Source organism: Zootoca vivipara, chromosome 14 (assembly GCF_965207765.1).
Source record: "Zootoca vivipara chromosome 14, rZooViv2.hap1.1, whole genome shotgun sequence".
NCBI lineage: Eukaryota > Metazoa > Chordata > Lepidosauria > Squamata > Lacertidae > Zootoca > Zootoca vivipara.
Window position 1 is genome coordinate 7,539,023 of NC_142597.1, and position 9,414 is coordinate 7,548,436.

The following is a 9,414-nucleotide window of genomic DNA, read 5'->3' on the forward strand; positions in this document are numbered from 1 at the left end:
AAGTGTGTATAGGATTGTGTCCTTATAGTGGAACCCTATGCATTAAGTATACGATTAATTAGATATAGGCCACCTTGATTTCATCATTTTTACTTTAAAAAGAAAGAAGTCAGCTGGCAACAGTCTGCTAAGCTGCTGCTTCCTGGAAACGGTCATGTGATAATGTACAATAAGCCATTCAATGTCTGAAATAGCAGCTTGGTCTCATGCTTCAATTCCCATAACACAAATCAAAATAAGGGACCCCAAAGCATTATAAAACAGTGTGTAACATTGTGATCTCCTTGCAGGGCTGGTTCCAGACGGTTGTAATGCTGAACATTTGCCACAATTCCAAGAGCAGAAGGACAGCCTGTCTCAACAGCACAGAGGTCGCCAATGTCTTCTTGGTGTCTCTTGAATGAATCATAAGCCCCAGATAAATAAAATGAAATAAAATCTGGGGTTGTTTTTTTTAAAAAAATGCTTGTAGTATTTTTAGAACCTGAGATATGAGACAAAACATAGATATCCTCAATTTTTGAAGAAATCAGCCAGTTCAGCCCTTTCAGTGCTTTATCTCCTCAAACACCTCCAGAAGAATTCCTGTGGATGCCCATCGGAACATAGGAAGTTGCCATATAATGAGACAAAGCATTACTCCATCTAGCTCAGTATTGTCTACACTGACTGGCAGGAGTTCTCCAAGATTTCAAACAAATTGAATATGCCAGGGATTGAACCTGAGAAGTTCTGCATGCAAAGCAGAGGCTTTATCCCTGAACTAAGGGCCTTCCTGAAAGATGCACTTGGTGAACTGAGGAAGAAGGGGGGGGGAGAGAGAGAGAGATGTGCTTGTGTGTCTGTGACCTGTATCTCTCACCTACCAGTCCAGTGCCAGATCCAACAGAAAAGATGGCAAGGCTGGAGGTGAAGCAAGGCAGGACCAGGTTGGAGGATGCCGCTGCCATGCGTCCTGTACAGGTGTTCTCTCTTATCCGACAGGGAGAACCAGGATTGAGCCAAGGTGAGGCTGGCCAGCATAGCTGCCAAGTTTTCCCTTTTCTCGCGAGGAAGCCTATTCAGCATAAGGGAAAATCCCTTAAAAAAAGGGATAACTTGGCAGCTATGCTGGCCAGAAGTTGCAAGAAAGACAACAGACAGCTGCAAGTGAATAAAGATTGGGAGCAGACTGAAGCCCTTTAAGCCTTTGTCCCCAGACTACCTCCTCCAGGCTCCACCCTCTCATGGAGAATGCCTTAAAGGGCCAACCCCCTGCCCTGAAGCCAGACCCCCCCCCCAACCTTCATTCCATAGCCTCCCTCTTGGTGCTTTCTCTGTCTGGTTCCTCAGGCTCAGGAGAAGGCATCCACAAAGGTCTGGGACGTCCCTCGGGTGGGGTGGGGGAGTTTCCATCTGTCATTCTCAGACACAGTGATCCCCTGATCTCCTGCAACCACCTCAAGAGCCCTGAGCTTAATCGGGCTGCTTAGCTGGTACCGCTACAGCCCCCAACTCTGTTTTTTATTATCATAATTATTTTTATAATTATTTTATGAATTATTTTATTTATGCTTTCCTGCATATTCCAAATGAACTTAATTTACTCATTTATTCATCTACTTTAAATATATACTCTTATAAAACTGCAGCCCCCAACTCTGGGTCTGGATTGCAGCTGGATTCAAGGGCCATGACCATTTGTGTGCATGACGAGGTGCATGTGCGTTATCGAATATGTTGGGCTGCTCATTTGTGCTTTGTAACAAGGCAACAGCCAATCGTTTCCCTCTTCCCTCCTGATCCTTTATTTCCTTTGTGTCATTTTAATTAAATTGCAAGCCACTGTGAGAGCCTTTCTGGATGAAGAACACTGTAGAAATGCTTTGACCAGATGAAGAATGAATGAATAGTTCACTATCACATACAGAAGCCGGCCTGCTTAGTTATTGATAAAACATGAACAATGTGTGTATATCATCCTGGTTTCCAGGAGTTCCTACAGGAAAGACAATTCACAGCAGAGCACTGCCTATTCCAATAGCAAGCTAATAAACACACCATGTGTTCATCAGCAGGACTCTGTTTCTAAGGCAGTTCCCATAGAAACATCAGCTGTGCAGGTTTGGGCAGCCATCCACAGAATTCTTATTGCATCATTGTTCCGTGACCTAAATGAAGACGATTTAAGCTGTATCCTTAAGAAGTTTATCTTCATTCCTGAAACAGCATATGACTCATGGCAGCACAGAAACACCGGCACACATAATCAGACGATGGAGTGGAACAAATGACTAAAAATCTTGTAGGTTAACTAGAAAGGGGAGTTAAAGCATGGATGAGACACCGACTCCACTGATCAAATGCTGCTCAGGGCATTTATTTATTATTTATTTAAACAAATTACTTGATTGTAAGATAACCTCTAATGAGTTTACAAAAATATAAATTTAAACTAAAAGTATCAATAAAAAACACACAGGTATTTTAAAATATTCAAGAGATCATGAAAATCAACAGTGCTTTAAAAAGAATTTCAAATGCATATAATCTCCACATGTTTGGATAGGTTTACAAAATGTTTTTAAGCAAGCACCAAAAATAGAACATTGAATGTGCCTGCAATAGGCAGGGAGTTCCAAAGTTTAGGTGCTGCCACACTAAAAGATTTATTTCCTACATGAGTACTATGTGGCACCTGTAATGGTGCCAGTTCTTTGCCCTTGTTCATATTCAGATATCTGGTTGACTTACTGCAACGTGATATACTTGGGGCTGCCTTGGAAGACTGTAGACACTTCAGCTAGTTCAGGTTGTGGCAGGCAAGTAATTCTCCTGGGGTCTGCTGGGTGGAACATATCTTGACAGTGTTAAATATCTTGCTCTCTGGGACTTTATGGTCCAAATCAGTCAAATACATGCAGACAGCAGCTCTGGACTCACTGAGTCAGTGGCTATGAATTTACTACTATTTCATAGGGCTTAGAAAAAACATTCTGAAAGCCGGTGACAATTAATCATGGTTTCCATAGTTAATACCTGTTGTTTCTGTGAGCAAAGTTTCTGAGTAATGATGATTTTCTTTGGCAATTCCCCCCTTCAAGAGCCAGGTGCTTTGCGGTGGTGAAAACAATCACTTCCTCAACAAACATTTCCTCCTCTCTGGGTTTCCATAATCTTTCATATCATGAATATGATACATTATTGTCCTCCATCAGCACCATGAAGAGGTTTCTGTGGTTGACCTCCTTTCCTATCTTCTATAATCAATACTGGAGTCCTGCATGCAACAAAAGAGAGCTGAATGCTTTGCAGACCACTTAGCATGCAGGCTAATGTACTATCTGAGCACTCTCGGGGGCTCTTTTTAGAGTGTTGCCATTTGTCCACAAGTTCAAAAGTTAAGGAACACTCCACTTCTATTGAAATAAAGGAAGTTTTGCTGCTGCATTCCTGGACATCAAATGTTTTGTTTCTGGGCAGTTCCAACTATACTATTCTAATGGATAGTTGAATATTACTTTATTTGATATTAGTTGCTTATTTTAAAGTTACATGTTTTACTATCACATTTTTGTATTGGATTAGATCAGGCATCCCCATACTTCGGCCCTCCAGATGTTTTGGACTACAATTCCCATCATCCCTGACCACTGGTCCTCTTAGGTAGAGATCATGGGAGTTGTAGGCCAAAACATCTGGAGGGCCGCAGTTTGGGGTTGCCTGGATTAGATTCTTATAAGGTGTACATTCTTTGTTTCTTCAGCTTGTAAACTGCTCTGGGTATAGAGTATAATAGAAAGGCGGTATAAAGATTAAATGTGAAATGAAAATGAAATGAAACTGTCCCTTGAGCTCAGTATTATCTGCACTGACTGGCAGCAGCCCTCCAGGGTTTTAGATCAGGGTCTCTCTCAGTCCTGTTGGGGATTGAGCAGATGCTCTTGCCAATGAGCTATGGCCCTTCCCCTGACCTTAGCGATGTTTACTTGGGAGGAATCCTGATTTATTACCACAGGATTTCTACCTCACCGTGCTAAGCGTAATGTGTCCTCACTGGGAAAGCACACATCTGTCTCATGGCAATCTTCCTTCAAGCAATTATCCACTCAGTTGGGGGGGGGCAGGGAACTGTACCCATCTCTCATCTTCTTGAATATACATTTCCCATCCAGTGTCTATAGGGAATCTAGAAAGCTCTCTTCCAGTCAAAGCTGCTTTGCTGGCAGTACATCAAAAAGCATCCATGCATCATACCTTGCAAAGAATTGCGGGAAATATTTGTGTTCAGTGTCGCAAAAGGGGAGGGAGATGCCTGGTGCTGTTGTGAATGTGATTTTCGTTCTAGATGATTTAAGAATGGGGCTTGCAGTTGGCTAAGTCCTTCTCAGAGTAGACCCATTAAAGGAAATGTGCCCTAACAGTTATGCCCATTAACTTCAGTGGGTCCATGCTAAGTAGGACTAGTATTGTTGTTGTTGTTGTTGTTTAGTCGTTTAGTCGTGTCCGACTCTTTGTGACCCCATGGACCAGAGCACGCCAGGCACTCCTGTCTTCCACTGCCTCCCGCAGTTTGGTCAAACTCATGTTCATAGCTTCGAGAACACTGTCCAACCATCTCGTCCTCTGTCGTCCCCTTCTCCTAGTGCCCTCAATCTTTCCCAACATCAGGGTCTTTTCCAAGGATTCTTCTCTTCTCATGAGGTGGCCAAAGTATTGGAGCCTCAGCTTCACGATCTGTCCTTCCAGTGAGCACTCAGGGCTGATTTCCTTCAGAATGGATAGGTTTGATCTTCTAGCAGTCCATGGGACTCTCAAGTGTCTCCTCCAGCACCATAATTCAAAAGCATCAATTCTTCGGCGATCAGCCTTCTTTATGGTCCAGCTCTCACTTCCATACATCACTACTGGGGAAACCATAGCTTTAACTATACGGACCTTTGTAGGCAAGGTGATGTCTCTGCTTTTTAAGATGAGAGGACTAGTATTGAATACCACTAAATATGTGGCACATGCAACATTCAGGGTGTCATGCCATGTTCTCCCAGTGGTCAGGACTTTGGGGGAGCTGTTTAGGGAATGAGCAGGAGGTTTACCCAAAACATCATTGCTGGCTTATCACAGCATAAAGTAGTACAGTGTGTGTTACTGTCTAAACAGGGGGTCCTTCCAACACAATTAAGTCCAAAGTAACTACAACATATTATTCTCCCTCTTGAACAGGGATGGGAAACATGTGACCTTTCAGGTGTTGCGGGACTACAACTCCCATCCTATAAACCCATATAAATTGACCCAGGCTTTGTGATGATCATCTGATGCCCTATTTCATGTGCCTCCTCCATAAGAGGTGTGGAGGGTGGCAACACCAGAACAGGCCTTTTCTGCAGCGGCTCCCTGTATGTGGAATGCTCTCCCCAGGGAGGTTTGCCTGACTCCTTCATTACATATTTTTAGAGGCCAGGTAAAAATGTTCCTCATCATATACTATATACAGTGGTACCTCGATTTATGAACACAATGGGTTCCGGAAGTCTGTTCATAAACTGAAGTGTTCATAAACTGAAGCGAACTTTCCCATTGAAAGTAATGGAAAGTGGATTAATCCATTCCAGACGGTCCGCGGAGTACTTAAACTGAAGCGTTCATAAACTGAAGCGAACTTTCCCATTGAAAGTAATGGAAAGTGGATTAATCCATTCCAGACGGGTCCACGGAGTTCTCAATGTGAAGCGTACTTAACCCGAAGCATGGGTGTAATTGGTTCCGGAAGCCTGTTCATAAACTGAAGCGTTCATAAACTGAAGCGAATTTTCCCATTGAAAGTAATGGAAAGTGAATTAATCCATTCCAGATGGGTCCGCGGTGTTCGTAAACCGAATATTTGTAAACCGAGGTGATCATAAATCGAGGTTCCACTGTAATGAATTTGAAAAAATCACTGTAAACAACTAAATTCATTAGCAGGATTCATTTAGAACTCATAGTTGAAATTTACACTAAGCAATATTAAGAGATTTAAGCATCCTTCAGAAACATATTTCAGAAACACCAGTGTTTAATCTCTGGCTTGGCAGAAGGAAAACATATAAGTGGAAGCAGTGAAAAGGTGACATGAAAGCATTCAGGAATCTGGAGGCAGCTTCCCCATTTCTTTAATTATGGCAATTACTCTGGTTCTGGCAGAGCTCCAGCACATAACAGGACAGCGTCCTTGAAGTCTCATAGCCTGCGAGCTGCACACGGATTTTAATTTAAACACACACAAAAGTAGGCTGTTCCATTAACCATTTATGGGGGGAATAGTTGTTATTATTGATGTTGGAGACAGAGGACTGGGCAGTGGTCTGGGCAGTCCCTTTGCCAGCCAGTAACTAGCCCCAAAGTGGGAGCAGAGAAAAGGCAAAGAAAAATGAAGCCAGGAGCAACCTCACCCTCCTGTCCTTGTAGTGAGGTGCTCTGGGCAACGCATGTTCCTCCAGCAGTGCTTCCCCACCTTCCTCTTCCCTCCTCCCTCCTCAGTTGGTGGCGGCAGCAGCAGAGCCCTCCCACTCCCCCCCTCTTGGCTGGCCCAGAGGCAGGATGCATGTGGGCAGCACAGCAGCCCATCAGAAATTTGTGCCAGAAGCCATGGCTCCCCTGCCCACCCTCCACACTACACCATTGGTAGGAGGGCATTAACATTTTCTGTTTCTTTTTGGGGGGGGAATTTGTTTTATTTACAAATACCAGGATATTGTCCTCGAGGTCTTACTTCACGGGAGGCATTTGAATACTGTTCTCATCACCTATATACATGAAATAAATATTTGCAATGTAGTTAAATATTGTTATTTTTTATCCTCGAGTTCTTGTTAGAATTCCTATGTCTCAAGAGACGATGGTGTGAGGCCTCCGGGGGTGACCTCCCCAGGGCACAAGCCTGGGCAGGGAGCATGGAGGTCCTGGGCTGCCCAGACAACAAGCAAGTCTGTTAAATCTGCTACCACCTTTGCTCTCACCCAAAACAGATACCAACACAGACTTTCAGCTTTAACACCAAGCCCTCAGTTTTACCTTCCCATCTCCCTGCTTTGTTTAACACCCAGCCTGATGAAGAATTCTGGAAAGAGTAGAAACCTTGCTTACTATTGTGTGGGCATTTCATCTTTTCCAATAAGGATTTTGGTCTCCTGTTGATTTTTTTTCTTCTTCATATGGAGCCATGAAACACATCTGCCTCTGTTTTTTCCTCTACCTCACAGGATTGTCGTCAAGGCGGGGGGTGAACTATGTTGGCCAGCTTGAGCTCCAAGAAAGAAAGTTTGAATTATAAATGTAATAACTATGTGTTTTTAAATGAATCTGCATTCTACTCACGTTGCTCTAGGACTGCAGAACCAGACAGAGTTCATAAGGTCAAGAGCGAAAACCAACCTTGTTCCTCTCCCTGCTTCTTTCCTCTTTATATTGTGCCTTTTTGATTGTGAGCCTATGGTCTTTTAATATAATATGTACATCACTTAGGGGGAAAATAGGTGTATTATAAGTGCTAAATTAAGGAGGAGATGTGACTTTTAGAAGACATCTGAAGGCAGCCCTGTATAGGGAAGTTTTTAATGTTTGATGTTTCACTGTGCTTAAAACCACCCAACCACCCATTATTATAGGAGCCAATTCCTAGGGGCCAAGGTCTCTTCAGCCCTCCTCCAATAAAATATTTGAGGAGGCCAGGCCCCCAAAGTTGATGGACATTGCCATCCTTGTGCACCACAACAAGTGATCAGTTATGCAGGGCGGTGCTTACCTGCCCCCCCATTATTTTATTCAAGTTGGCACCCCTGTTCTAATGCTAGTCCTACTCAGAGCAGACCCATGACTAAGACTGTGTACACACTCCAGTGTATTCTGCATCCAGTCCACCCCTGCCACTGGTTTGAGAAATGGCATATACACATCAACCGCAACCTGTGTCTAGCCTCTCTCTCTCTCTCTCTCTCTCCCTCTCTCTTTTACAAAAAAACTACACTTTGATACATCCCCCCCCAAAAAAACCCAGCTTCAATCCAAATTAAGAAAAGTAATAAACCAGCTGCGTTTTAAGCCAGTGAAGTGTTCAGTCCACTCTGAACCGAACTTAAGTTGGCTGCAAACCATCATCATCAATGTCAAGTGCCACATGGCTCTTAAGCCACTATCTTAAGAGCCAGGGGGAGCAAGACCAGCGTCCAGGAGGTTGAGTAATACTAAACCACCTTGGCTATGAGTCCTGAAAGACCCGCTCCCTGCCTTACAAGCCTTTTCCCACCTGGCCTGGGAGGGCAGGGCTTGACTGACTCCAACTGCAAAAGCTGAGGCTGCTGGACAGACTCTTCCACTGGGCTTTGGGGGGGGGGGTTGTTTCTGGTTTTGATAGTAATTTCTGGTGCCTTATTTTAAATCTTATTATGATTTCTGTGGAAATTGTTCATGTTGGTTGTGTACATCCTGGTGTTTTATTGATTTTTGTTGCATTTGCAACTACAATTTCCCCATGTTTTTGTGCCGCCTTGAGCATGCTCTTCATTATGTCAAAGTGGTATACAAACATGGGCGTACCCAGGATCAAATCTAGGGGGGGCAAGCCATGGTCATCCAGGTTGTGACATTTCAGCACGGAAAAGGCGAATGAAACCAAAATTTTATTATATATAATTATAACAGTGCTTTATTACGGTAGTTATTACAATTATTTGCTTGAATTTTTAAAAATTTCTATTCTAATTATATGTCTTATACTAATATCATTTTTATTAACCCCCACACATATCTTCTAAATGTAAATAACTGGAATAAATTCGAACAATTGGTTGTCTTAAAACATTTATAGTAAACATCAACAGTGAATACTAACTAACGCCTCACATTCAACTAAAATACTGATCAACTAGCGGTGGGCGGCTCAGTATAGTGATGCAGAACTCACTAGACCCCTCCATGGGCGTACCATTTTGCCTTAAGCAAAAGCAAACTGAACAGTACAGTCTGATAAACACCCTAATGACTTAGCAAAAGCAAAAACTTGTAAAAAAATGTGTCTCAATTGAACCCCCCAGAACAATAAGAATTTGAGAACTTCCAGGCAAATCAAGCACCAAAATTTCCTGCAACCATCAAATAAATAGCCACCTAAATAAAACTATGTGCGATGCAATACTGTGCTGTGCATGTTTTTTTAGCCTTTCTCTAATTGACCGTATCTGTAAGCGGCTTGGAATTCCCGATCTGGGGGAAAGGCGAACAAAACAACAACAACAACAACAACAACAACAACAACAACAACAACAACAACAACAACAACAACAACAACAACAACAACAACAACAACAACAACAACAACAACAACAACAACAACAACAGATGAAGAACCCCTGGGGATCAGCAGATGGATGGGTGCGGGCGAAGATGAGCGGCTTT